At 43.1% G+C, this 27,629-nt stretch overlaps 1 pseudogene; it reads right to left on the reverse strand.

Moving 5' to 3' along the window:
- Positions 1–275: 275 nt before the first annotated feature.
- LOC115635480 lies at positions 276–27,429 on the reverse strand (annotated as a pseudogene).
- Between the last annotated feature and the right edge of the window lie 200 nt (positions 27,430–27,629).

Here is a 27,629-nt window from a genome sequence, read left to right on the forward strand (position 1 = left end):
ACAATCAGTTCTGAAGCTAAAACCTGTGAATTACAGTATTTGAAAATTTAGGGATAAGTGTTCAACGTATGTTTGATTGTGCAAATGTATCTTATAAATGCACAAACCTTAATAAAACGCCAAAGCTAATGAGTACAACACAAAAGCCCTTCTCCTTCTTTGTATGCAAAGGTCTCTACAATCTTTATTTACTAGACACTGAGGACAGCATAAACAATAATTACAAAGCAAAGTGACAGAGTTTCACATTTTGTGCATTTCTTCAATCACTTTTCAGCATGGAGACATCTTCACTCTTCTCCTTCAATCTTCTTGTGAACCTCGCGGCTCTTCATCCGGAGCTTATTGACCTGGGACTCCGCAATGTCAGCCCGCTCCTCAGCCTCTTCCAGCTCGTGCTGGATCTTGTGGAACTTGGTGAGGTTGACATTGGATAGTTCCTCCTGAGGATGGAGAAAGAGAGTTGTAAACCAAAGGTCTGAGGGTTCCCCTTTCCCTGCATTTGGGACTTAATAGGAGGTGTTTGTTTGCTGAGGGGACAGGGAAGGCCCAGACTGTTATCCACTTACCATTTCATATCTAAAATCTAAGCACGGCCCTTTTCACTCTTGCCCTTTTCTAATTTTGTTAAAAATCATTAAAAACTAATTGAAAATAGATTTTTGAACATTTTGGAGTGATTTTTGTCTTTAAGTTTATACATTCATGTATAACTCCTTTTTCCTAATCAGGCCACATTAATGCAGTAGTATACGTTATTTTAAATATAGATACATGACAGTAAACAACAATATGCTCGGTGATAGATATGGAAATGAAAGCATCCAATTTAGGAAAGCAACAGTATTCTAGTTTATGAGTCCTTCATGTCAGCAATTTCACAGGCTTAGAGTTCAGAGTTAGACAATCAGAAATTATTCTTCCTCATAACAAAAAACTTAGGACAGCCAGCTTCCTACCAACTGTAATGAGGTGCCCCATTCAAAGGGAGAGGGGAAGAAGATGGCAAGATGGAATTGAGCAAGAGATGTACATTTTAACTGTGCTTGTGCATGTATTATGTAGAAAGACAATGCTAGTAGTTTAATTGTAGTGTGAATTTATTGTAAGGGGGTTTCTCCATTCCATGAGAACAGAAACCCTGACTGTGGGCATGGAGTAACCAGAATCTGGCAAGGCTGGTGTCAATTGAGCTCTATCTGCCGGTGGGACATTGCCCTGCTGATTGGCATGAGCACATCCCTTCCTCGGAAGGCTTTCTCTTGGGATTGGGGGGCAGTGGCCCTTTTTGATGGTTCCCCAAACCTGGGAGATGGGGAATGCAGCTGGATACCCACTGAAGCCAGTGGGCTGGGAGCAGAGGAGCCATCAGGTCCCCCAAAAGTGCCCTGCGGTCAGGGGGAACTGGGACCTGGGATAGGTGTGAAACATGAGAGAGACAGCAGCACATCAACGTGGGTCATGGGACATCATACCAACAAGGGCAGGGGCAAGACATGGCGTAAATACGGGTAGGGCCATATGGGGGCAGCATATGGGGTTAACAGAGCGCAGCAGTACATTGGGAGAGAGGCAACAAATGTGGGAACAAACTCGGTATACATCAGCAATCTGTATCAGTTAGTCTGTATCACCATGGTCACGGTCATGGCAAAAGCTGTTAAGAAGTCAAATCAGCATGATCAAAATGGCCAGCTGGGTTTAATCACTCTCCTCCTCTTCTCCTCCCACCCCTAGCTAAATTTAAAAGACTCAGTGGAGTTCTATTTAATATAAGAAGCAGAGGGATGCTGCTCTTCCCTTTGGTGAAGAGATGCCTTGGAAAACATCAGTATCATTTTATGACCATTATATGTTCATCTGTTTGTTTGGTTGTGTTTGTGTTGATTGCTATATGATTGCTAAAGGGTTAAACCAGGCATGGCTCACATGTAAGCAGGAAGGAAGACAAGAGTTTCAGCACCATTCACCAGTACTAAAGCAGGTGTCAGAAGTTTCCTTCTGACCATGCCAAGTTCAACATCCTGTCTTGGTACAAAGGAGTGGGTAACCCAGACAGGAAACTGTGGCAACAGGGATTAGGAGTGGGGTAAAAACTGAACTGCGGTGCAGGGAGAGAGGGTAACACAGGGATTGTGGGAAATCAGGCTGTGCCCACCGTCATGCCTAGAAAAGGGGTTGTCTGGATAAGCTAAGCCTACCTACATTTTGTGTAACATAGCTTTGCATGTAGACTGTGATGTTAATAACCATTTGCTCTTGTTACTTTGTGTTTCTTCTGCTGAGATTAAACAATATATTGTTTTGAAAAGGCTGTTTTATGTCCTTTGTGTTTGCACCAGTCACAGCTCCCAAAGAAAAGACTTGCAAGGCAGCTGACTGGGTCAGGCCTCATGAAGAAACTCAGTTGGTTGCAGTACTGTACTCTGGGACCCAGTCTGGGAGCAGGAGAAAATTCTGCTGCAGAAAGGTGAAGTTTCAAGGCCTGTCACCCAAGGGGGTTGCACTCAGACAGACCAAAAGGGTCAAAGGTGCAGCTAGCCCTGAACTGTGACAGTCCAACAGCTGTGACATCCCAGAAGATTCCCAGCCTATCAGAACGTAAATTTAAACTAAAAAAAAATCCATATCCGCACTGGCCACCTCATGTATTTCAAATAAAAGAGGTAAAATAGCTGCTTCCTCATTTCTCAATTCTACATGATTTCTAGTACCAAACAGAGCCTGCATCTCCAACCAAGTCTAAGTGACATATGCAGATCCAGGTAGCATGTCACTACAGAATTATGAAAACTGTCAAACTTAGTCAGATCTTTAATTACCCTACCAAAAAGTGATAGAGAAACAGTCAGAGTTCCTCACTAAGCTCTGCACACAAGTATTTGTTAATGAGAGCCAAGCATTTTTACCAAAGGAGGCTTAGAAAAGGTGTATTCTGACATCCCCAAAACATTCTGCAATATCAAAGGATGCATATCGTCCCTCCTCAGAATGATACTTACAGATTCCTCAGCTTGTCTCTTATAAGCTTTCACTTTCAGTTGTAGTTTGTCTACCAGATCCTGGAGCCTGAAAACATTCTTGCGATCTTCCTCAGTCTAGAAACAGTTTGTAATGGAAAAGAGTAATTTCATTACCAAATTGTTTGTCTATTTCTTTCATATTATACAGTGAAAGAAACATTGCATATAAATATTTTAGTAAGTATTTAAGATGGATAATAAAGATTATAATGAATATTTTAACATACTCTTTCAAATGATTTCCTGATGAACTCTTTGTTTTTCCATAGTATTACTGTTAAGCATCTTACTGTTTGAGAAAGACAATAAAAATTCCCCCTCTGCAGGTTCAGGTACAAACAAATCATGCTCCCAGGAGAAGGATGTGACAGCACAAAGGGCCTCCCTCCTTACCTGATAGGTCAGTTCCTTTACTCTTCTCTCATACTTGCGCATACCCTTGATAGCATCAGCGCTGCATTTCTGCTCATTGTCAACCTCGCCTTCCAACTCACGCACCTGAAATGAGAAATGGATTGTTGCGTTTCACTGTGAGTGGATATAGGAAATGTCCCTAAATGCACAGATATGGAGAATACGCACTCTGGCCTCCAGTTTCTGGATATGCTTCTTGCCACCCTTCAGTGCCAGCTGCTCTGCCTCATCCAGATGGAGCTGCAGGTCCTTCACCGTCTGATCCAGGTTTTTCTTCATCCTCTCCAGGTGGGCGCTGGTGTCCTGCTCCTTCTTCAGCTCCTCTGCCATCATGGCCACCTAGTGAGTAAAGAAAGGAAACTGGTCCAGAAAACCAGCCATTTCAGGTGCAAACACAGCCATGTTCTCCAAAGAAAGGTGCCTTCAACTCACATCCGTGATTGCCTTCTTGGCCTTCTCTTCTGCATTACGTGCTTCCTGAATTGTCTCTTCCATTTCACTCTGGATTTGGGAGATGTCTGTTTCCAGCTTCTTCTTCGTGTTGATCAGAATAGTGTTCTGTTTAACAACAACAGACAAGATGTGTTTACAGTTAGTCCCAAAATATTGATTCTGGAACATGAACTGAATATTTGTACTTAAGGTAGAGGTTACTATTAACATTTTACTGCAGCAGAACTCTCCTCCAAATGTATCATCACTGCAGAACATTGACAACTAGTCAGTGATGTGCTGTGAAAATTTTAAGAGCTCTCACTATCATTACCCACCCCACAGCTTGTGACAAACCCTATGTGCCAATTGTTGTAAATCTGGTCCATCCAAAACAAAATAATCACTGTGTAGAAATATTTCCTGAGACTTAAAAGTATCTGATGATGGAAACTGTATAGGAGGCAGGAAAGCCACTCCCAGAGTCTTTGAGACACTAGCCCCCCTCCAACACATCACTGCAATGTGTTGCCTTCAACACAGCAACATGAGGAAAATCAAGGGTGGCCTTGCAGCTTCGTGCTTTCTGTTTAACAAAGGTCCATCCTATGGACATTAACGTAAAGGCCATTTCAGGAACAAAAATCTTCTAAACACCCCCTACCACTGCTCTTTGGAGCAGGGAACATACAGAGCAGTCTCCTGCTTAGGGGTTTGTGGGATTTCTTTTCACACTAAATTCTAACCTGGGTGTGCAGGAGCTGCACTCGTTCACTTGCGTCCAAAAGCTCCTGTTCAGCCACTTTCCTGGCCCTCTCTGTCTGTTCTAGAGCTGACCTCAGCTCCTCAATTTCGGCCTGCATCAGGTTAGCTCTGCGCTCAACCATGGTCACTTGCTCCTTCAGGTCTTCTTGGCTTCGGAGAGCATCATCCAAGTGTATCTGGGTGTCCTGTAAAACAAGTGAAAGAAATTACCTGGAGGCGCAGACTCCTTGGCATGCTGAAAAGACCAGCTGAGCTATCGCACTAGGCATGTGTGACTTACTGTACCTTGAGCACTCCTTGTGTGTTTCGCAGGTTCTTCTGTGCCTCTGCAGCCAGGCGGTTGGCATGGCTCAGCTGGATCTCCATTTCATTCAGATCCCCTTCCATCTTCTTCTTTAGCCTAATGGCTTCATTTCTGCTCCTGATCTCAGCATCCAGTGTGCTCTGCATGGACTCCACAACTCTGATATGGTTTCTCTTCAGCTGATCAATTTCTTCATCTTTCTCAACAATTTTCCTGTCAATTTCAGACTTTACTTGGGTCAGCTCAAGTTGGATGCGGAGAATTTTGCCCTCTTCATGTTCTAATGAAGCCTTAACAAGAGCAAGTGAAGGGTCAATAAAGGGACAAAAATAGATTTTTCCTTCCAAATAAAGTGCAAAATGCTCCCACAGAGTGGAATGTAGTGCTATGGGTAGTATGGACATTGAATACATAGCTTCCAACACAGCATGAACTGTCCTCCTGTCCCTGTGAATTATCCCACTGTGTTTACAATAGGATACAGCTCCAAGGTTTTCTGACTTTCTCTTTGTAAAACAGTTACTAATGGCATGTGTACCTCAGCTTCCTCCAGAGCAGACTGGATTTCTGATTTCTCTTGCTCAATCTGCTTCTTCACTTTCTCCAGCTCATGGATGGTCTTTCCCCCCTCTGCAATCTGCTCCGTGAGGTCAGAAATCTCCTCTGTTGGGTTACAGACAAATAATGCAGTCAGACAAAGGACCCAAAGAGAGAGAGGCTTCTTAGAAATGCCACCGATACAGACAGATTCACTTTAGAGTGTTAACAAGCTTTCCAGAAGGCCCATGTTAGGAGAAGAAATCCAGGGACTTACGCTGCAAGTTTTTGTTCTCGCGCTTCAGAGTTTCAAGTTGATCCAAGGTTTCCTCATAAGAATTCTTCATCTTAAACAGCTCCGTGCTGAGAGAGCGAGACTCCTTCTGGGAAGCTTCCAGTTCTGCCTGCGTTTCCTCGTATTTCTGCTTCCATTCTGCCAGAACCTGAAGAACAACAAGACCTTAGTCTAAGCAACAGAGATAACTAGAGGATGTTCCATCCAACACCCAGAAGGCTGAAATACCTTATCAAAATTCTTCTGCTTCTTATCCAGAGCTGCACAGGCAGCATTAGATTTTTCCACATCAATCATCAGGTCCTCCACTTCATTCTGCAGCCTCTGCTTCGTCTTTTCAAGAGAAGCACATTTGGAATTCACAGCTTCGACATGTTCTTCAGCATCCTGCAGACGCTGGGCAAGCTTCTTCCTGGAAGATTGTAAATTCAACTCCCATTTAGTGAGTAAATTCAGCTCCCATTTAGTGAGCAATATGGGAAGCAAACTGTGTACAGCTGCTCTGGGATTTGTGAGAGCATAAGTCACCTCTTCTGGGCTATGACTCACGTGGATACACAGTTCAGATCCTTTCTCAGTCACTCTTATCCAATTCATATACAGTACAATGTCTCTGATAATCCCTCTACCATCAGCTCACACGCATTATCGACAGAGTATAGGGTCTCTTTCAGTCTTTCTTAACCTAATGAGCATATTTGCTGTTTTCCAACCCATATGGCTAAATGGATATACTGCATCTCCTCTAATCACCCTCCCCAAAGCACATCCTTGGCCTCTTCCATCCCCATCCTGAGCATATCACTGGCCTCTTCCCATTTCCCCATTTAGTTCTTGGTTTCTTCCAGTCCTCCACCCCAGCACATACTTGGCCTCTTCCAGTTCCTCTGTGCGCTGAATGGCATCCGTCTCATATTTGGTTCTCCACTGGGCTACTTCACTGTTGGCCTTGGACAGGGTGCGTTGCAGCTCACCCTTGGCTTCCTGCTCCTCCTCATATTGCTCCCGGAGCAAGTCACAGTCATGGCGAGCAGACTGCAAGGTGTGGGCTAATGCATTCTTAGCCTAGAGAAACAACAGGAGTAGCACAGTGATGTAGCTAAATATCCTGGGAATCCTGACAGTGAACTCTGTCAGACTGTGGAAAGCTATCCCAGGGAAGTGGTGCTAGATTAAATGGATGGCAAATTTAAAGCTGGGACTGAATAAAACAGTGTTCAATTTATTATAGGGAACAATCATGCTTTGGCAACGCCTGGATTAGGTGACCGAACAAGACTTTTCCCCCTCTATCCTTTAGAGTGCTATGGTTTCATTTGAGGTTAAAGCATCTTGCTCACAACAAGAATCCAGCTTCACAGAAAAGGCTGTTGGAAAAATCCTCACCTTTATCTCCTCCTCTAGATGCCTCTTCAGTTCCTCAATCTGTTGAGTAAATGCCTGTTTACCTCTTGAGAGCTGAGAAATCAAAGTATCTTTTTCCTCTTCTCCAGCTTCTGCTTGACTCGTTGCAGGTTGTCAATTTGCTCCCCAAGCTCTGCTGTGCTGTCCGCGTGCTTCTTCCGGAGGGCGGCGGCTGTGGCTTCATGCTGCAGAGTGGCCTCTTCAAGGTCTCGGCGCATTTTCTGGAATTCTGCCTCACGCTTCTTGTTCATCTCAATCTGAACCGCTGTGGCACCACCAACTTCTTCCAGACGCTCACTGATCTCCTCAAGTTCCCTGGAGAGATCACCCCGCTGCTTCTCTGCTTTTGCCCGAGAGGCACGTTCAGCCTCTATCTCCTCCTCCAGTTCCTCAATACGAGCCTAGAGAACAACAGGAAACACTAAAACTGTGTCTTCGTTCTGGAGTCAACACCAGTATGGCTGATGGCAGAGTTCTGCTGGCATAACACCATAGAATAGATGCAGCCTACACTGACAACAAGGGTTCCGGTGGCAAAGGAACATCACTTCCCTGAACTGGGGTAGCTACATCCAAAGACCTATTGAGAGAAATTTGGGTTCTTGAAACATCATGTTCATTGAGTCCACCTCTTTCCATTTCACTTTATTTACACAGTTATTAAAGATGTATTTGGGGTCCCCTGAGCTCAGGGCCCTGGTACAACTGTGCTTCCTTTCTCCCTCCTCTCATCAGCACTGACTATATCGACAAAAGCTTTCTTCCATCAACACAGCTGCATGTACACTGGGGGGTAGGTCGGCAAATCTATGCAAGTTTGGGATGCGGTTTTATCAAACCTTTGGCCGACATGACTATGTCAACCTAACTTAGACCAAGCCTAAGAAAGACGGCTTCCCTTTAACTGAACTTGTTCTGAAGGCCAGAAGAGAGAGAATGTATGACTAGCCTGTAATTCTTTGATCTTCTTCTGTAGCTGGATGGCCAGGACTTGTTCATCCTCTATTTTGCTTTGGAACTGACTGATTTCAAAGTCTTTCCTTTTCACACGCAAAGGGAAAAAAAATAGTTAGTGCCAGAACAAAATGTATCTGCAGGATACCCCCTGCAAACCATACCTACTTCTTCAGTTTTTCCTCCAGCTGCTGCTTATCATTTTCTAAATCCATTGTGGATTCCTGGGCCAGCTTCAGATCTCCTTCAAGTTTCCTCTTAGCTCTTTCAAGGTCCATGTGAATTTTCTTCTCTTGCTCCAGCGACCCTTCAAGCTAAACAGAAGAAGGCCATAAATTCTCTGCTAATGAGCCTAATTTCACACTGGTTTTGTTCTCTCCATATGTTATTGTCCACTTGCTGCTCCAGCTTGGTTTTAGCTTTCCTTAGTGTGTTCACTTTGTCCTCTTCCACCTGCAGGTCATCCAGGGTCTGCTGATGGGCCTCCTGGAGGGCTTTCTTTTCCTTTGTCAGTTTAGCTATGGTCTCATCCAGGACTGCCATCTTCTCCGTGAGGTTTTTCACCTGCAGAGTTGAACAGAGGTAGTTAAAGAAAATTAATACAAAACATTATTGTTTGTGAACCAACAGTGTCATATTTTAAAATATTAGTTGAGATTCTGCCTTATACCTTGTTTTCTGTGGCATGTTTTTCCTTTTCAACCTTGGCCAGTGTTAACTCAAGGTCATCAATGTCTTTCTTCAACTCTGAACACTCGTCCTCCAGTTTCCTCTTTTTGGCTGTCGGCTCAGCATTCATCTCCTCCTCATCCTCTGCTCTTTCAGTCAGCTCCTTAATTTTAGCTTCAAGTTGGATTTTGGTTTTGATCAGCTGGTCACATCTTTCCTCAGCATCAGCCAAGCCATCAGTGAATCCATTATTAGAATCTCTTCTAAAAAAATTTTTAACTGGTTTTTGTATCATAATGATTTTTACCGCATCTGTTGGGATGACACTTCTATTTTTAACTCATATTATCAGTGACTCATAATACTCTTTAAAAAAACAAACATTTGGCTTAAAAGTTCTGTGTCTTCAACACAATTTAAATATGAAGAATGTATATTTTTCAAATATCTCACCATAAATGAAGCATCCCTTACCAGTTGACATATTTGGCAAATATTTTTAGTGCCTCAAGTATGGCTTTACTTTGAAGATCAAATTTGAGGCTAAATCCTGCAAATGGATCTACTCTCATTAAACCCATGACTTTATAGGAATCCACATGGGTGGACTCTGCGCCCACACAGAGTTCCTCTGAAATCAGTGAAGCTCCCTGGGGGCAGATCCATTTTCAGGGTCTAGCTTTTGCATCTACATAGTGTTAAAACTAAGGCCTAATCCTTCAAAGAACTTTGTAGCCCTCATGGTTATGAAGAACAGGTTAAAAATGTGACCCCAGTTTATCTGATGCAGTGTCAACTGAAGGAGTTTGCAGACAGCCTAAAACAAAAGTCTGAGAGGGCAGAATTGCCCCATTCCTCTCTATGAGGTATGAGCTCGAAGACCTGCTGCTCTGATGGGCAACAGAGACCCTGCCCCCAGGGAGTAGCCTCCCTGCCTCTGCCACTCTAAGTGCTTTTGTGTGTGGAGACCACATTATGGGGTGGGGATGTCAGGGTAGAGCCACAGAAAGCCCTGTGTCGTGGTCTGTGTAGGGCCCTGAACTGCCTTAATCCAGCCCTGAATGGTAACATCAGTGGCACAATAAATATAAATAGTATAGCAGATGTGTGAATTCATCATGGTATGTGAATACATTGAGATTGTCACAGTAAGGGTATATCTCTACTGCACACTTCTTTTGGCTCTATGGAGTGCACTCATCCAGGTAGCCACTAGCATGGGTAACAAATAGCAATGTAGACGGTGAGGCCAGGTTTAGGCAAGTAGAGTACAGACATGCCTGAAGGGTGTGGGTGTGTACTCACACACATACATGGCTCTCTGCTTGCCCAAGCCGGGCTCCTCTGCCTACACTGCTGTTCTCTGCTTTCCCCACATGGAAAGACTCCACCAGCGGGGAAAGGCTCTGGCAGGGGAGAGGCAGCTGAAACATTTTCCTGCTGTCTACTCTCTGCCAGAGCCTTAAACAACACACGTAGCTGCACACTGCAATGTAGCCGTAGCCTGCTTTTCACTGCTGTGGGTAGCCACATGTACCCTACAGGCCACCAGCCATAGTTTGTACTGTAGATGTTGCCTAAGTTGCCATGGATGAGGCAGGAGTATTTAAAGAGCATAACTTTGTTTCTCCGAGTTTGCTTGCTCTCATCTTGTTTTAGGGCATAACCTATCATACATGGCTGGGAGTATTGTTATTTATTTATTTATACACCGATACTTTATATTTTAAACGCAGAGAATATTTTATTTTGGCCAAACACTGAACCCAGTGCTATTAATGGGATGCTTCATGGGAAAGTTGCATTTGGAACTTTCAGCTTGGACCTTTCTACTGTGCAATTACGGTCGAATGCACTGGTGATACTCACAGACTGCACTTGGAGCTGCAGGTCGTTTTTCTCTTGTAGCAGGGTCACCATTTTTTCCTCCAGTTCTTTCCTTTTTGCCTCAGACTTAGCAAGCTCTTCCTTCGTTTTCTCAAACTCTTCCTTCATGTTAGCCATCTCCTTCTCAGCTTCAGCACTCCTCAGCAAGGGCTTGATCTTGAAGTACAGCTTCATCCAGGGCCAGTGCTTGACATTCATGAATGAGCGAACGTTGTATTGGATACAGAAGACAGACTCTCTATAATGTAATCAGAATATATGGTCAATGTATGGGCCAAATTCAGAGTTGAAATTCCAATGTTATGGGCCAAATTCCAAAGGCCAGATACTGCAATGCTACTAATTGTGAGTAGCACTTATTCAGCCAAGTAGCCTCATTTGAGTTCAAATAGGGCCACTCACATGAAAAAGTACTATTCTGAGGGTTACAGACTCTGGACCTGCTTGAGCCTTAGAACGTCTACGGAGAGTAAAACTCCACTGTCAGTCTCCTCAATGTGCATGTTGAACTAATGTCTGTTCTCTGTAGACTCATGCTCACAAACCGGGATGAACTTTTGCTCCCTCTTTACACATCATATCTGTAATTGACCCACTCCCTCTGATGAGTGTTTTGGAGCCTAAGAGACTCTGAACTGGTGTAACTCACATGCTGAGGAGCCAAAGAGAGTTTAGCATAAAAGTACCCAACTGGAAGGTGTAAATTAAAGCTGGCCACCTCTAGTCTAACACACACTTTATTACGCCTTCTTCTTGCTCCTTGGTTTACCAGTTATATCCGTCTACACTCCCAGATAGAGCTATGCAAATAACTGATTTTTTCGTTCACTGGCAGTTCCGAAAAATAAAATTAAAAAAAATTCAGTTTGGGTTGAATCAAAATTAAAGTTTTTCTGATTTTTCAGTGGATTGAAAAAGTTGGAAAATTTCAATCAGATTGAATAAAACCTTTTGTTTTGAGTTCAGGCTTTTTAAACTTTCATTTAATAAAAGCAAAGGAAAAGAAAGGCTAGATTCCCCAGACCAGAGGGGAAGGTAGGGGTGGTGCTGTGTTTCTACCTTCTCCTCTGGTTGTCTATATAGCATTTAAGTTTCCTTGTGACTCTAGACTCAGTTTTTGGGACTAAACTATCAGCAATTTTGTGACTAGCTTTGGTCAACCTGAAACCGCATTTTTCAGCAAATGAACTATTTGTCTGAAAATTTTCACCCAGCGCTATTCCCAAGCGCTCACACCTTGACACAGTGATTTAGTGAGATCTAAGTTAGACTGAGTCCACCCCTCCAATTCTGTTCATTTCACCTCTGTGGGGTGACACAGACCTAGCAGACATACAGTACGTTGCTACCTTCTTTCCATCATTTTCTTGAACTCCACTCTCATCAGGAAGCCACGACACATGGCTTGTGTGCGAGTGATAAGCTGTGCCAGTTTATCATCTCTCATCTCCTCTAGAAGACCCAGAAGTCCTGCTTTGAAGAACACCTTGAGGAAGAGAACGCTACAGACAATCACTTTCTTTCTGTACGGAATACAAATAGACGGTGCTTGAATCAAAGAGTGTTTGTACCTTGGTGTGACCAAATTTATACTGAGTCTGATCAATATCAATGGATCCAAGTAGTTTCTCAGAAGCCTTTTTGCTGTCCATGAACTGTCCTTCTGGAACAGCGCTTGCATTTAAAATCCTATATCTGTGGGAGAAAATAGACTATGAAGATACTTACACTGCTGAAACCATAATTACACGTGGCACTAACGGGCCCCATTGTTAGGATTTTCCACAGTAGAATCAAGGAGTGAATGGAGCTGTGAAGAATGAATTTCCTTCTCATGCTTTGAGATGACATTCCAGGTCAGAAGGAAGCACATTTTCAGGGCAAAGTGAAAAAGCTTGCACTATGACTGCTTGCAATGTATTTATATTAACTATTCTCAATGCTTAGATGAGATTGATCTCCAGGGATATCAGGCTGATATGGTTCTCCATCTCCAAGGGTAAAAGTCACATCCCCAAATAAAGAACCTTGTGTGTTGGGAACTATGCAAGCATGTATGTGGAGAGAAACAAACCCGAGACAGGAAACAGTGTATCAGTGCAATCAAACTAATACAGCCCATGAGAATTAGTAGTAGCCATGTCCCACTGCACCTACACTATCCACAGCTGTGGCTCAGTGGGCCATAGAATTCTTGGCCACGCTGGCCATGTCTCTGTCACTGCCTTTGTCCTCCCATGAAGCCCATGATTCTGAGGTCCCACAAACAGATCCATCATGAAACTCAGCTTTATGGTATTTAAAGGGCTACATAGTCATCTGGCATGGCCATTCCACTGCTCACCCAGCCCCTTCCCCTCCCCCAACACAGGAAAAGTGTGGCATTTTTGCTGCTTTTTGGACTGCACCAGTTTGGTTCTACATTTCTTCTATACACACAGCATGTGCTGGGTGCTGGAGTTACTACAATAGTTAACGCAGTTAGAAAATACAGGTTACTCAACAGATAGCAAACGGAACAGGGATTGGAGGAGTCTGACCTCTGTTTAAAGTCTGCGTAAATGACTCTGCTGGGGAATCCTTTCCTGCAAATTATGATCCCTTCCAGCACGCCATTACACCTTAGCTGGTGTAGTACGAGTTCATGTTCCATGGCACCTTAATAAATCACAGCATGAATTACTACCTCATTGTGCAGCCCAGAAGGAATGGCTGCATCTCACTGAGATCTCTGTACACTGACACTTCTTACCGGGTGTCTTGGTTTCATTGGGAATGATGCATCGCACAAAGTGAGGATGAGTGCTTCTCAGATTGCTCATCAGCTTATTTAAATTCTCCTGTGAGACCATGAGCAAAGGTTTAGGTTAACCAGTGTTACATCTGTATCCTCATCGAAAGATGCAGTAAACCCATTACCAATGTAGACAGACTAGCTTGCAAAACTTCCCAGTAGGGGTCATTCTAACCTAAGGTGCCCTCTCTTTTTGGGTCTTGAACACGGTCATTAAAGTGAGATATAAAACTCTAAAGGTGGCACTACTTGAGCAAGCTGGAAAAGACAGGACCAGAAACTAATGGGAAATGGCCAAAAGGGCTGTTATGGAAACCAAAAGAGAAAATTTTCAAAGATGATTATCTGCAAACGTCAGGCCATCATTCTGAACAAGGTGTTTCTTTCTATTGATTACATTGGAAAATGCAGAGGGGATGAGAGAGGATGGGGGCAGATGCAGTGGCAGAAGAGGCTAACAAATGACACACTTCTGTGTTTTCAGGTGTTTTAAATGTAGGCAGTATGGGCCATTAGCATCCCTGAAATCCAGAGCTGAGTGGAAGGCTGCACATGACACTGTAACAATTTCCAAAGAAAGCGAAGAAAGCAGGAAGGGAAATATTAAATCCTATAACAGTATCTCGGCGGGTGGGGGTGTCTCAAGACTAGTTTGGTTTGACATAATTGTTTCTGACATCTTCATCATGGGAAAGGAGACAAAAGGACAGATTCTGCTTTCCATTACACCTAGGTATATTCAGAGTAACTCTGCCATGGAACAGAAATGGAGTTACTATGAGCCACCTCCTCAGATCTGACGCTGCTGCACTAGGCACAAATCAGGAGGGAAGCTGCATTTTTGCCCCGAGACACAGTTCTAAGCAATCCCTGGGCAGTTCTAAGATGTGCCTAATGCCCATAACACCAAGAGCCTGTTCTGGCTTCCAGACCTTAGCTGGACCATGCCGCTTTCCCTCTGTCATATCCCCTGTGCCAGTTGCTAGCAAGCAGGTAGTCTTGGAATCAGTGTGCTGGCCGTACTCCTTCTGCACATCCTCCCATGCTCAGCAGGCAGCCAGCCTAAGGCGGACAGCCAGACCTGCTAATGCTAGTACATAGTGACCACAGTAGGGAGCAAATTTAGCCCTCTTGGTTTAATCCTGTGTAAAGGCCCAGGTACTTTAGACATCATCCAAAGAGGGGTGTCTTTCCACTGATTTCGATGGGCTTTGGACTAGGCCCTTTAAGAGCAACTGAAAGAGGCTTTTTGACTTAAAAAGTTCACAACTGAGACCACTGGGAAAATAGACTTTTTAGCTGTAAAGGGAATTTTCAACCCCCATCACAGAGAACACAATAATGAACAATGTACTGCACCCTGAAAAGAGCAGAGACGGTCTGGAAAGAAGAACCCTTCTTCTTGCCTCCCTTCTTGCCACCACCACCAGCCTCTGAATCACACACAAAAAGAACAAAATTAAAAGGACACACTTTGAGGTTTGAACAGTTACTCTCATAGGCTGGTTCTGTTTGCCTGTAACAGCCAACCCTATTCGTAAACATTGATCATGCTGAGAAGGAACTAATGGTTTCTGCTACAGCAGATAACTCATTATTAGGGCTGTCCATTAATCCCAGTTAACTCACGCAATTTACAAAAAAATTAATCGCAATTAAAAAAATTAATCGTGATTAATCACAGCTTTAATCACAGTGTTAAACAATAGAATACCAATTGAAAGTTATTAAATATTTTGGATGTTTTTCTACATTTTCACATATACTGTATTCTATGTTGTAATTGAAATCAGTGTATATTATTTTGATTACAAACATTTGCATTGTAAAAATGATAAACCAAAGGAATTATGTTTTTCAATTCACCTCATATAAGTACAGTAGTGCAATCTCCTTGTCATGAAAGTGCAACTTACAAATGTAGATTTTTTTGTTAGATAACTGCAGTCAGAAACAAAACAATGTAAAACTTCAGTGCCTACAAGTCCATTCAGTCCTACTTCTTGTTCAGCCAATTGCTAAGACAAACAAGTTTGTTTATATTTACAGGAGATAATGCTGCCCTCTTCTTATTTACAATGACACCAGAAAGTGAGAATAGGCATTCGCATGGCACTTTTGTAGCCGGCATTGCAAGATATTTACATGTCAGATATGCTAAACGATTATGCCCCTTCATGCCCCTTCATGCTTGGGCCACCATTCCAGAGGACATGTTTCCATGCTGATGATGCTCATTAAAAAAATAATGCACCAATTAAATTTGTGACTGAACTCCTTGGGGGAGAACTGTATGTCCTCTGCTCTGTTTTACCCACATTCTGCCATATATTTCATGTTATAGCAGTTTCAGATGATGACCCAGCACATGTTGTTCATTTTAAGAACATTTACAGTGCAAATTTGACAAAACGCAAAGCAGGTACTAATGTGAGATTTCTAAAGATAACTGTTGCACTCAAAAATAAATATAAAGTGAACACCGTACAATTTGTATTCTGTGTTATAATCGAAACCAATGTATTTGGAAATGTAGAAAACATCAAAAAATATTTAAATAAATGGTATCCCATTATTGTTTAGCAGTGTGATTAATCGTGCTATTAATTATGATTAATTTTTTAATAGTGCGATTAATCACTTTTAATTTTTTAATTGTTTGACAGCCCTATTATCACACCCATTTGTAAGGGAGGTAGGAGTGGCTGTCTGGAGAAAGAGGATCTAGGGTGTGCACTGCACAGTCTTGACAATACTAAGGAGGAGGCTTGAGCTACACTTGATCTGATTTTTTACTTCCTTGTTAATAAGACCAAGCCACAGGCAGAAGGTGACTTTTCACTCTCTACAGTGTGCTGCTAGATTAGAACTGGTAGGGATTCTAGAGGAATCAGTTTATTGTGACTCAGTTAAAATACTGATTTTACAGAAATTACCTGCATCTCCACCATATGTGGCAAAGAGCAAAGCCAGTGTTTTCAGTGACGATTTCTGGTACAGCCCAATGACAGTTTCATTCAGGGGATCTTTGTTCTTTTCGAGCCAGCCAGTGATGTTGTAGTCCACAATGCCAGCATAGTGCACCAGGGCGAAGTGGGCCTCAGCCTTTCCTTTGGCAGGCTTGGGCTTCTGGAAGTTGTTGGACTTGCCAAGATGCTGGTCATAGAGTTTGTTTTTGAAAGATGCATCAGTTGCCTTGGGGAACATGCACTCCTCTTCAGGATGGAGAAAATACCCATTGGCTGAAAGACACAGTAACAGATAAGAAAGGGGATAGGAGAAGAGAGAGAGAGATTACATGAGGATTTTCTGGATGCAACAACGTGACCATCTCTTGGTCTAGTTAAAAAGAGGATATTACTAGTGCTGTAGAGGACAGGTAATAGTGTTGATGTAATATACTTATATTTCTGTAAGGCATTTGGTTTCATACTCATCACATTCTGATTACAAAACTAGAAAGATATAAGATTAACATGGCACACATTAAGTGGATTAAAAGCTGGCTAAGCCGATAAGTCTCAAAATCTAAATGTACATGGAGAATCATCATTGAATGGGTGTGTTTCTAATGGGAACCCACAGGGATTAGTTCTTGGCCCAACACTATTTAACGTTTTTATCAATGACCTGAAAGAAACCATAAAATCATTACTGATAATGTTCGCAGATGACACAAAAATTGAGGAAATGGTATATAATGAAGATGACAGGTCACCGACACTGATCACTCGGTAAGCTGGGCTCAAGCGAACACTATGCATTTTAATATGGCTAAATGTAAATGTATCCATCTGGGAACAAAGAATGTGGGCCACACTTACAGGATGGAAGACTCTATCCCACGAAGCAGCGACTTGGAAAAAGATTTGGGAGCCATGGTGGATAATCAGTTGAACATGAGCTTCCAGTTCAATGCTGTGGCCAAAAGAGCTAATGCTATCCTGGAATTCCAAACAGGGGCATCTTGAGCAGTAGAAGAGAAGTTATTTTACTTCTGTATTTGGCAGAACTGCCCAGGGATTGCTTAGAATTGCTGCTGGAATACTGCACCTAGTTCTGGAGCCCACAATTCAAGAAGTATGTTGATAAACTGGAGAGAGTTCAGAGAAGAGCCATGAGAATGATTAAAGGATTAGAAAATCTGCCTTACAGTAATAGACTCAAGGAGGTCAATCTTCTTAACTTAACAATGAGAAGGTAAGGAGTGATGTGATTACAGTCTGTATGTATCCACATGGGAAACAAATATTTAATAATGGGCTCTTCAGTCTAGCATAGAAAGGTATAACACTATCGAATGGCTGGAATTTGAAGCTAGACAAATTCAGAGTGGAAATAAGGTGTAATTTTTTTAAGAGTGAGGGTAATTAACCATTAGAATAATTTACCATGAGTCGTGGTGAATTCTCCAGCATGGTTAATTTTTTAATCAAGATTGGATATTTCTCTAAACAATATGCTCTAGCACAGAGGCTCTCAAACTGTGGTCCATGGACCACCAGTGGTCTGCAAGCTCCATTCAAGTGGTTTGTGGATAGTTCCCCTAAAGTGCATGCCTGGGCGGTTGCACACAAAAGAATGAAGGGCCACCCACCTGATTAGTGGAGCCGTGTGGGCATGGCTCCACTAATAAGGTGCCTCAACCCTAGAAAAGACGCACATGTAAGGTGAGGTGGTGGCCCTGAGGGGAATAGGGGCTAGTTGAGAGGGGGGCAGTGGGGTTAGAAGAGGGGGTTGGGGAATTTGGGATGTGCAGGTCTGTGGCAGCTGGCGAAAGAGTTCTTTCCCCAGCTCCATGGCTCCAGCTGCCAGGGAGAGACAGCCCTCCTTCATCTGAAAAATGAATATTTGCTGAATAAATTATTCATCTGATTTTTTCAATAAACCCTAGATACATTAATGGCTCATGAAAATTAATGTTATTTATGCTAGAAGGGAAGTGAAAAATAAAATAACTAAATTATGACTTAATTGGAATCACAGAGGCTTGGAGGGACAAATCTGACTGGAATATTGATACAGAAGGATACAGCTTATTCAGGAAGGACAGGCGGGGGAAAAGGGAGAAGGTGCTGACAAGAATATATCCATTTGTTCTGAGGTCCAGAAATAGGTGGGAGGCAGACCAATTGAGAGTGTCTGGTAAAAAAAAAAAGGGGGGGGGTAAAAATAGGGATAATGTCATGGTATAAGGTCAACTATAGATCCCTAAATCAGGAAGATGAGGTGAATGAGGCATTTCTAGAACAAAAAACAGAAATAACCAAAACACAAGACCTGGTAGTAATGGGAACAAAATGCCCAGTAAGTTCTAGGAATCAGGGCTGGCTTCAGGCACCAGTGAAGGAAGCAGGTGCCTGGGGCAGCCAGTAGAAGGAGGCGGCACTCCTTCCATTGTTGGGGCAGCACGTCCGGGTCTGCAGTGGTAATTCGGAGGTGGGTCCTTCAGTGCCTTGCTTCCTCTTCGGCGGCAGCCCAATTGCTCTGCTACAGTCTTCGGCGGCAATTCGGCAGCAAGTCCTTCCTCTTCGGTGGCAGGTCAATTGGTTTTTCTTTTTTTCTTTTTTTTTTTTCTTCACAGCTTCGGGCTGCGAAAAAGCTGGAGCCGGCCCTGCTAGGAATATGCTGCGTACAACTTTTGGTTCTAGAAAGTGGAGGAAGTAACCACAGGGACAGCCATTTTAGACTTGGTTCTGGCCAACAGGGAAGAATTGGTAGCGAATCTGAAGGTGGAAGGCCATTTGGGTGACAGTGAGCATGAGATGATAGATTTCATGATTCTAAGGAAAGGAATGAGCGAGAGCAGCAGAATAAGGACAATGGACTTCAGCAAAGCAGACTTTAAGAGACTCAGAGAAGTGGCAGAAGAGGTCCCATGGGAAGAAAATCTAAGAGATAAAGGAGTTCAGGAGAGCTGGCAGTTTCTCAAAGAGACAACGTAAAGGCACAACTGTAAACTATCCCAATGCAAAAGAAAGACAGGAAGAATAGTAAGAGGTTAATATGGTTCTTTAACGACCTGAAAATCAAAAAGAATCTTCCAAAATGTGGAAACGGACAAAATTCTCATCTTCACATCCAAAGAGGCTATAGAAGTGAAAGATCATCTATATTGGCCCAGGCTGATTTAACCTTATGTATATAAGGTATATGGTACCTAGCACAACAGGGTCCTAGTTAGTGACCTAGGAGCTCCTGCACTACAAATAATAATGATGATTAATAATGCATGTGCATTACAAACATTCAGCTTGTCAAAAATGGTTACAGTATCTGTGAAGAAAGACATCAAAATAATCAATACATATTTCAGCATGAAAATTGAGTTCCCAGCAGGTTAGCTGTCCTATTGACAACAGAAGCAGACCCTTCAACACATAAAATTGGCATAAAGTTCCCACAATAATCACATCAAGACAGAAAAATTTACATCCTTTTCAGGAATTACTTCTGTTTTTCTTGAAAAGAATGATGTGTTCTATTGACAAAAAGTAGAGAAATTTAACTTCCAGGATACTATCTCTTTGAGTTGTAATAGTGGGGCTTTCCAGTTGTGCTTTAAAATTAAATCTGTGTCCAGGACTCTGAAAAGAATCCTGCTAAAGATAAACGATGCCATCTTTCCACTCTTGGAAAGAGGGTGCAGTACTGTTGTCATAAAGCTCTGTGTGGTCTTCTTAATATTTCAGACTAAAAAATTAAAACATTATGGGTCAAGATATTTATGGGCCTGAGCATGGAAAACCCGTCTAAAATTCAATGCAACCCACAGTAATTAAAGAATTCTTGAATATATAAGGCATTTGAATTGAAAAGATACCTTCTCAATGAGCTCAATGCAGGCAGCCAGATCCATCCCAAAGTCAATGAATGTCCATTCGATTCCTTCCTTCTTGTACTCTTCCTGCTCCAGCACGAACATGTGGTGGTTGAAAAACTGTTGCAGTTTCTCATTGGTGAAGTTGATGCACAGCTCCTCCAGGCTGTTGAACTACAAAAATGCAAAGAAATTGATTAATTTAATTGTATATGTGAAAAAGCTAAAGTATGGAGAGCAATGCTACTATTGCTTAGCAAATCCTGGGAGACTTTCTGAATTCTTCTCTCTAGAGCCAGCCAGATGTTTTGGGAATTCTATTCTCAATTATGCAGTATCAGGCCCAGGCATGTCCAGGTATTTCTGTGCTCTGGGACCCAAGCCTACTCAGGAATTTCTCAACTCTTGGCCCTGATCTTTGATCAGGCATTTGGGTCTGAGCCTGGCCAACTCCTTCTGAGCTCTCAGCCCTCTGACCTACTCAGACATTTCCCAACCCTCAGCCCCAAGCCTGCCTGGGAGTTAACAAGCTGCCCTCCAGGTGCCATAAAGATGTAAAAAATTGAGTTAGGTACACAATCATTACGTTTCTTTTAGGCACCACCTGTTAACAATTTGAAGGCACTTTCAATGCAGTTGTCATTTCTACATGTACCACACAAGTCTATCAAAAATGAAGCCATTAGAGGGTCATGCTGCCTTAGTGGAAGATCAAGAGACACCTGATTCTGCAGAAAAGTCAGGCTTTTCCAGGAAATTATTTAAATAAAAAATATATAATGTTAAAAAACCCTTCAAAGTTCTCATAACCCCTGAGTGTCCCTTCCAGGAACCTGCTGTCAAATCCCTGCTTCTTACATCGAAGATCTCAAAGCCAGCAATGTCCAGGACACCAATGAAGTACTGTCTGGGCTGCTTGGTATCCAGCTGCTGGTTGATACGAACAACCATCCACAAGAACATCTTCTCATAGACCGCCTTTGCCAGAGCACCCACTGAATTGTGCACCTAAACCAGTGGGAGAGGGACTGGAGTTACCATACAAAGCAGAGGAAGAAACCTGGGTGTGTTAATTCAAACCAGGAGTTCTAGATCACCAATTGTTACCTGCTGCACGGTTTGAGCTTTGGTCACATATTCATTCCCAACCTTGACTCAGGGGTAACACAGGGCTTTGAGCAGGTCAGCTGAGTTCAGATTCATCAGGTAGGCTGCTTTGTCAGCCACTAAACAGGGAGAGGAATGAATTAGAAGCTCAAAGATAGGCTTTGATGTCTTTTATAATGACTAGAAAAGAGCAATGAGATCTGTTTGTGTTTTACCTACTACCACATTTATTAATAACTCCAGTAATTATGGAGTTTAGAGCTTCCTTGATTTCTTGATGAATTGTTTTGCATTTGACTGAGAGGGTCTGTACATCAAGTGATTGTAAGAATTTGTTCACAAATACCTCATAACGGCCAAATAAAAACAATTTTTAAGGAGAAAGAAGCAGTTAGGCAGACAGAATGGAAAGATGGCTTTGAAGTTCTTTCTTTACCACTTTACTGTGCAGCTTGTCTAGGGATTCTGATTTCTGAATGATCAGAAGGAAATGGGCTAATATCCAAACATTGGCTTGACCTAAACCTGTGCAGTTCCATTGACTTCAGCTCCTACGGCCTCCAGTGTTGGCTGAAATTACTTAAATGATTTTATTATTAATAACAGCATGTAATGCCTTTATTGAATATATCATGACCAGGTCTATACTGGTCATGTTTTCTTACAACTGTTTTCTTTAGTTCTGTTTGCATTTGCCCTTAGATCCTAATCCTCTTAAGAAGGTGAAGCGTTTTCACTCTGTAAAGAGCAGTTAGCTTTTGACAGAGCGAACTGATTTTGAAATAATATCTATTTATAGAACCACTCCTACATTCCCTTCCAGAGACATACATCCCACAGCAGTGGTTCCCAAAGTGGGGTTTGTGAACCCAGGGGATTCGCACAGTGTTACAGGGGGTTCACCTGAAAAATTTCCTTAATGGCGGCCAGAGGACCCCAGGCATGGGAGGCAGCAGGTGGGACCCAGTTCCAGAGCAGATAGCTCAAGCCCGGTGGAGCGCTGAGTGAGTAGCTGAGCCCTGGTCAGCAGAAGCACTGGCAGCCCGAGCCCAGTGCAGCACAGGGCCAGGCAGATGGAGCCGGCAGCCCAGACCCCAGCGCAGGGCCCGCAACCTGAGCCCTGTGGCAGGCAGGGAGGCAGCTGGGACCCCAGGTGCACAGGTGGCAGGAAGTTAGCTGGCATGAGGGGCAGAGTGAGCTGGAGGCCACGCTGTACATGAGGGGTGGTCCAGGCTAATTTTTCCCTCATGGGGCACCCCCTAGGGATGGCCCTGGTGGCAGAAGAAAAGCTGTTTGCATGCCAAAAAAGCCAGAACCACGTTGTAGTCAATGTATCAGCTTTAAGGCGCCTCAGTAATTCGATATTAAATCATTTTCTCTGGAGTGCTGTTTTGATTCAGTGAGAGGTGAGCTAAACTTCTCATTTTCTAGTTCGTGGGTTGTTAGCATCACACTGAGGAGATTTAAAATTAAATCCCTGGAAATATTCATTTTTAGGAGGGGGCTCACAAGATTTCACATTTTAGTGAAAGGAGCTCACAAGTTTTTAAAGTTTGGGAACCACTGTCCTAGAGAGAGGAAGATCAGAATCCTGGGCAGAGCACAGACCTCTCACTCTTAAGAGACAACAAGTGGCTTCTATCTTTTGTATCTAACGGAAGGGTCTCAAACACTAGGGTCTCAATTCTGGTCTCAGCTGCTGTGCCTTTACACCATCTCTACTTTAATAAAATGCCATAACCCAGACAGTTTCAAGCACTGGGAAACATCCTCAGCGTAAGAGACTTCCTTGGAAGCAGCTGGAATAGCTCTTCAGTGCTCCCCTTGCAGCCCATAAGCTATGGGGCGTCCCAGCAGTGCTCCTGACAAAGAGATTATGGCAGGATTGCTGCAGGATTGTAGATCTCCTCAGCTGAGAAAACAGCCCTTGGGGGCTGGTATAGTTGAGCATACATTACAGCAGCTCTCTAGCCACAATAGCTTATGTTAGTCAGCAGGGTTGGCCCCAGCAAGCTGCAGAATCCCAGGGACTGCAGAGATGATGCACTGCCACCCTTGCCCTTCCTGAGATCTGCGAGGCTCAGCCCAAGTGAAGCTCAGAGTCAGTGCTTGAGGGTCTCATTCTTCACTGCCTGCCACCTCATACAAAGTAAGTTCAAAGTGGATGTAACACCCTACTAGTTCAGAATTCTCTGCTTACATATCCTGGAAGCAACATTTTATACACACTTTGCAAGGCATAATCACAGAATCATAGAATCATAGAAGATTAGGGTTGGAAGAGACCTCAGGAGGTCATCTAGTCCAACCCCCTGCTCAAAGCAGGACCAATCACCAACTAAATCATCCCAGCCAGGGCTTTGTCAAACCAGGCCTTAAAAACCTCTAAGGATGGAGATTCCACCACCTCCCTAGGTAACCCATTCCAGTGCTTCACCACCCTCTTAGTGAAATAGTCTTTCCTAATAGCCAACCTAGACCTCCCCCACTGCAACTTGAGACCATTGCTCTTTGTCCTGTCATTGGGCACCACTGAGAACAGCCTAGTTCCATCCTCTTTGGAACCTTGCTTCAGGAAATTGAAGGCTGCTATCAAATCCCCCTTTACCAAGTGAGGGACTAGGTGCCAGGCTATGTAAAATGGGGCCCTTTGCTTCTCTGTTTCTTCATCACTGTTGGCAGAGACTTTGGATGGATTCTTCACTGCATTACTTTAGCTTTACACCAGGGCAATACCACTGACATTAGTGGACTTACATCAATGTAAAACTGATGACGGAGTGGCAAATCAGTGTCTAATATAGCAGCAGCCATAGGGACAGATTCACTAGCAAACTCTGGCTCTCATGTGCATTCTAGTGATGCAAAGCAGGTCGGAACTCAACTGAAGTATGTGCTTAAGCCAAATTAATGTTAACTATATGGAGATATACCTATCTCACAGAGCTGGAAGGGACCCTGAAAGGTCATCAAATCCAGCCCTCTGTCTTCACTAGCAGGGCCAAGTACTGATTTTTGCCCCAGATCCCTAAGAGGTCCCCTTAAGGATTGAACTCCCAATCTTCGGTTTAGTAAGCCAATACTTAAACCACTGAGCTATCCCCTTTTGCAATACCATAATTGCAGGAAACATCCAGAACGTATCTGTAAATCTGGACCTGAGTTATTGCTTGAGAGTTTAGATACAGATTTTGCCAATACCTTCTGTGCCATCTGGCTCTGCCTGCTCTTCACGCTGCTTCTGCTTGAATTTCAGGTTCCCATAATGCATGACTGCCCCTGTCAGCTTGTAAATGGCTGTTTTTTCCTCAGTACTGAAACCCAAAATGTCAATGGCGCTCTGTCAAAAGAATCAGTAATGTAAATAACTTCTCTAGTAAAGTTAACACTCCACACAATAATTCTCATGTGTTACTTACATCTGTGGCAATCAGCTCTTCCTGGTCATCGATGCTGGCTACAGTGATCTCACCTTGACTCACAAAGGGGTAGTCATATGGGTTGGTGGTAATCAGGAGCATCTCTGAAAATAAGCATAGAATATACATGGGTATAATTTAATTGACCATATTCCTGAATTCATCAGTGACCAGTTCCACCAAAAGAGTTAAAACGTTTCTTACCAATTAGTTCTGGCTTTTTGTTGGACGTGATCTGATAAAATATGTGGTAGCTTCTTTCCGCCTTGAGCTGGAAAGTGACTCTAGATTTCTCCAGCAGATCTTGCAAGGCAGGTAAAGTACAATTAGTGACAAGAAAACACAATGAGAAAGAGAGACAGGGAATTGTGACCCATAAAAGGAGGTCCCTTACATGTTTCAATGTCAGCAGAAGCCAGTTTCCCTGTGGTACCAAAGTGGATTCTGATGAATTTACCCTTTAAAGGAAAAATGTCATTTCATTTAAAACCCTCAGCAGCAGATTCCAAAAGTAGGATTTGCAAAGCTGCCCTGGGGGTCTCTTCAGCAGGTTTGAACCTCAGCCAAGATTTATATTATCACAGTCTAATGATGGGAACATATGTGGCCCATCATTGCACTTGTGACTAGGAGCAATTTTGGCAAAAGAAAAACTTACAAAACGAGAGGAGTTGTCATTCCTCACGGTCTTGGCATTCCCAAAGGCCTCCAGCAGGGGGTTGGCGCTGATGATTTGATCTTCAAGGGTCCCCTACAAAGTAATAATTATCATCAAATTAAGGTTGTTTTAAACCACGTGGCAGTTTCAGAACGGAACATTAATCCCATCTCTAGTGAACAACTCACTTGCATTTTGCCTGGCTCTTCCTTCTTTTTCTCCCCAGAAACTGCAATTGTTGCAAAGTACTGGATGACACGCTTGGTGTTCACAGTCTTTCCAGCACCGGATTCTCCGCTGCAAATCAAACAGAGAAGCAGAGAACACATAACCAAAGAGTTTCTTCCTGCAGCGCACAGCAAAGCCAACAAAAACTGGAGCAGGGAAATATACATACGTGATGAGGATGGACTGATTCTCCCGATCTGTGAAAGAGACAGAATGAAAGAGACTTTAAAAAGAGTTACTGAGTAACATTGAACTCACTGAAAACTGAGTGAAACAAATAAGTGCTGGGATTTGCAAAGGGGCCTCAGGACATCAGGCAGCTAACAAAAAATCCGTAGGAACTGGGCATCTAACTCCTTTAGTCCTCTTTGAAAATCCTAGCCATAGTAAATAATAAATATAAGCTCATGCAGCTCAATAGAGCCATCACAGGATACTTATACCCACTTCCCTTTCACAGAATTCCCTCTTACAGAAATCTGATAAAGCTACTTATCTCTCTGGACAGTAAAGAGTTATACAGAATAATGACTTGATCCTCAATTTATAACCATCTGCAGAGCATCAGTGCAAGAAGAGTGCAAAGTGTGTGCGAATTACCGTGCAAGGTGTAGGAGAGTGGAGAATTCTGATGCACCACTTTGTACAAGTGTAAATGACACGTAAGATGCAAAGTCAGGAAGAATCAGGCTTCCTGAGAGTAAGAGTGTCCTGATTTTTGACAGTTCTTCTTTGGGTCCAGCTAGAGCCAAAATGTGCAGAAGCAGATGTGGACATTCTGTACTTTTTCCATTAACCACATGCTTGTGAACTTCCAAAAAGGTTTGCTTTGGGTTCTCTGAGAGCTGGGCTAATGTTTGGGTCAGGTTCAGTTTGTCTTTGAACAAATTCATATTTAACATTGCTAGTTCTGAATGTTTTGGGTGTCGTTAGCTGCATGTCATATTTCCCAGAAAGAAGATTGTGATTCCTCATAAGAAATTTTCATTCTGTAATCACTTTTCAGGAGTTGAGCCACCCACCAGTTAACATAAACTGATAGGCGTTGTCAGAGATGGAGAAGATGTGGGGAGGAGCCTCTTGACGCTTTTTGCCCCTGTAGGCAGCCACAACTTCTGGGTTGTACACAGGCAGCCACTTGTAGGGGTTGACAGTAACACAGAAGAGACCCGAGTAGGTCTGAAAGAAAGAGAGATAATGTGATTGGCTTCCATGTGATTTAGTGTAGCTGTTGGTTTGGAAGTCCAGGAAAGACTTCAGCCTGTACTTACATAGATCATCCAGGCTGCGTAACGCTCTTTAAGGTTATACAGGACACCAGGTTCATGGAGATGGGTCATCATTGCCATGTCCTCGATTTTATCATATTTGGGAGGGTTCATGGAGAAGACTTGATCTTCCTTAACAGTCAAAGTCTGGAGGGAAAGAAGAGACCCATTTCTATCAGCTAAGAACAGAGGAGGAACAAAATGTTGTTCCTTACTCCTTGTTTTTACTCACTTCTCCTTTTTCAGTCTTGACCGTGAGCTTCCCTCCTTCCCTGCTCTGGATTACGCTTTTCACAAAGGATTCCTTGGGATGTGCCACAAAGACTGATGTCTTAGCATCAAAAGGCTTATTCTGGTCCTCAATTCTCTCCTTCTCTGATTTTCGGAGGAAAGGAGCTGCCACCCCAAAAACGGCCATCTCAGCATCCGACGACATGGGTGCAGTTTATCTAGGGCAGCTCAGCAGTGAGCTCTGATGGGGAGAAAATATGTTACATTTTTGATTCAGGACCTGGAATGAAAGAAACCCCAGAGCTGGGTGAGAGGCTCTCTGACTCAGTTTAGACCCAGAAACTTATATGGGGCTTCACTTTACCACACTTTTCATTCCACCCTTTTTTCATCTTGCCTGTTTAGATCTCTATAATTAGG

This window comes from Gopherus evgoodei, chromosome 15 (assembly GCF_007399415.2).
Source record: "Gopherus evgoodei ecotype Sinaloan lineage chromosome 15, rGopEvg1_v1.p, whole genome shotgun sequence".
NCBI lineage: Eukaryota > Metazoa > Chordata > Testudines > Testudinidae > Gopherus > Gopherus evgoodei.